The following is a 2,649-nucleotide window of genomic DNA, read 5'->3' as shown; positions in this document are numbered from 1 at the left end:
GAATCTTTTCTTTAGAGGGGTTTTCAGGTAAGTTCACTGTGTATCTCTTGTTCATCTTCACTACCACTGTTCTTCATCTTTTCCTCTTGCTGTTTGGGGCTTTGTTTGCTTGTTTGGTTATGGATGACAGAGGCTACAGAAGTTTTGCTGATTTCTGGTTTGTTCATATGCCCATTTTTATTGTTTCAGTCATTGTTCTTTTTAGTATTATTTGAACTCGGTGAAGCTCTGTTTCATTTTGCGTTATTTGAAGATATTGGTTGCCTTTTTCTTGTTTGAATCTGCTAGTACTCTTCCCACCAGTCTGAGCCCATTGAAAGAGCATGAGATGAGGCTTTTCTTGGTTCATATATTGTTTGTTTGCTTTTTCTGGTTTTCTCTGGTTCTCCTCTGTTCGAGTCTCTGTTCTTTCTCTTTAGTTTTCTAATGCACTTGATCTGGGGAAGTGGATTGATGGATTTATCAGTCAGAGAAGGATAGTCTTGGGTTGGTTCTTTGGCTGGTTCTTGGGGAATGCACTGGCAAATATGTATGCAAAGTGTGGAAAGTGTGAGACTATTAACACTTCATCAGTTTGTTGTCCCGAGGATGCAAATATTGGTCGAATAGCTGAAAGGTTAGGATGGGTCCCTTTCCAACCACTACTAGAGCCGCTTTAGTTGTATCTCCTGGAACTATGTCATATGCTGGAGTTCATTCAAAAGTACCTCTTGCTAAGGCTGTGCAAGCTGGATCAGTGGACACTGTATGAGCAATGTTATCAGTTGATTACATTTGGAAAGATTCTCAAGGATGACACAACATTGGATGCAGCTGGCATTGGCAACAGTGGAACAATAGACTATGGGGAATTTCTTGCTGCTATTGAGCACTTGAACAAGATAGTGTAGGAGATGATTCAACGAGCTTGAGTATCGAGACTACTAGTGGTACTACCAAGAAATTCATTTGTGAAGGAAATTCTGACATAATGCCCAACGATTGCCCAGATGGTGATTTTTGTAGAAAATGATTCTGTTTCAAGAGAGGACTGGGAAAACAATTAAACTGGAGAGGTTCTTTTGAACCTTTTCATTTTGCAAGAAGATAACATCTCTGGATCTGTGTGCAAACAGGCTTACGGGTTCAATTCCAAAATCTATGTCACGGTTGAAACTAATTGATAATCTGGTACCATCCAATAACTATTTCCCCTGGTCTAATTCTTGAAGAGATATGCTCTGGGTTTCAAAAGGACAACAAGCTTATTAGTGGCATCATGAGATTTCAGATGCGGTGATCTTGTCCTTGGCAATGGAGCTCTACTTCCTTTGCTAGCACAATTGAACTAGCCTACAAAGCTGTATATGCTCAGAATTGCTACTTGTGCACTTTCAAAATTCTACGAGGGCAAGCTATAACTTCCTTTTGATCAAACAAAACATGTTTTTTCAGGAACAGATCAGTGAGCAATCATCAGACATGGTTTCATCTAACCATTCTTCCTTAGATGACAAGTCAAATATCAATGGAAGTGGCGCATGATCCCTCCGGCAGATCAGCTCATACAACTTCTGGCATGGAAAGATTTGTTGGCAGGAAATCGTAGTCCTAGACAGCTGGTTATTGCATCTCTAGGAACCCCGCTGCTTGAAGATTCCCAACTTGAAAACTATTGATCTGTCTTGAAACCAGCCTATGGGTGAGACACCAAGGCTAATCTACTGGAATGAAGCATTGCAATACCTTGGGCTGCCATGGAAATGCAATGGAAGTTGTCTTTCTTGACAAGCTTGATCATGGGATGCAAATCATTGTATTACTAAGACAATGCTTCAAAATGAGGCCATTAAAGCCTACCACAAGGGACTGTCTGTTGGGTTGCTTAGGCAAGCTACATATACAACTACAAGACTTGGATCGTTCAAGGTCCTGACTAATAAAGTTGTTGCTACTAATGATGGAAAACCATTACCTCTGTATCAGAAAGCTCTTTATGGCGTGACTGCTGGAGCTAGTGGAGCAATTGTTGGTAGTCCTCCAGATTCATCACTCATTCCTATGCAAGCTAATGCCACTTTACCTGCTGCTCGATGCCAGAATTACAAAAATGCTTTCCATGGACTATATTGTTGCGGATAAATGGATTCTAGCACTTTGGCAAGGCACGGGTCTTATTGTAGTGCGAGCAATGGCATTGAACATGGAGATGCTTACATCATATGATCAAAGTGTTGAGTTTTTCAAGGATTTCCTTGGTTTGGGTGAAACTAGTACTGCAATGGGACCCAATGTTGTTTCGGGGTTTTTTGCTTCAGCATTTAGTTTACCCTTTGATTATGTTAAAACTCAAATACATAGGATGCAACCTGATGCCAGTGGGAAGTATCCGTACACCAATTTTTGGATCGTGCCATGAAAACATTGAAATATGGAGGACCTTTAAAATTCCACATCGGATTTCCTATCCATTGTGTTAGGATTGCTCCATATGTCATGTTAACTTGGATCTTCTTGCTTGAACCAAATCTAGAAGTTGGAGGAATCCATGGGGTTGTAAACCTCATCAATGCCAAGAAATGCTAGCTTACTTGGATGGGCCATGAGTTGCTTAACTCTTAAGAGCAAACCTTCAGAACAAGCTCCAGTGGCTCCGGAAAGCTCTCTGCT

At 40.8% G+C, this 2,649-nt stretch overlaps 1 pseudogene; it reads left to right on the top strand.

Annotated features, from left to right (window-relative positions):
• The first annotated feature begins 208 nt into the window (after positions 1-208).
• Positions 209-2,649, top strand: LOC117925634 (annotated as a pseudogene).

The sequence above is a fragment of the Vitis riparia genome, chromosome 11 (assembly GCF_004353265.1).
Source record: "Vitis riparia cultivar Riparia Gloire de Montpellier isolate 1030 chromosome 11, EGFV_Vit.rip_1.0, whole genome shotgun sequence".
Classification (NCBI taxonomy): Eukaryota; Viridiplantae; Streptophyta; class Magnoliopsida; order Vitales; family Vitaceae; genus Vitis; species Vitis riparia.
This window is presented reverse-complemented; position numbering and strand designations above follow the sequence as displayed.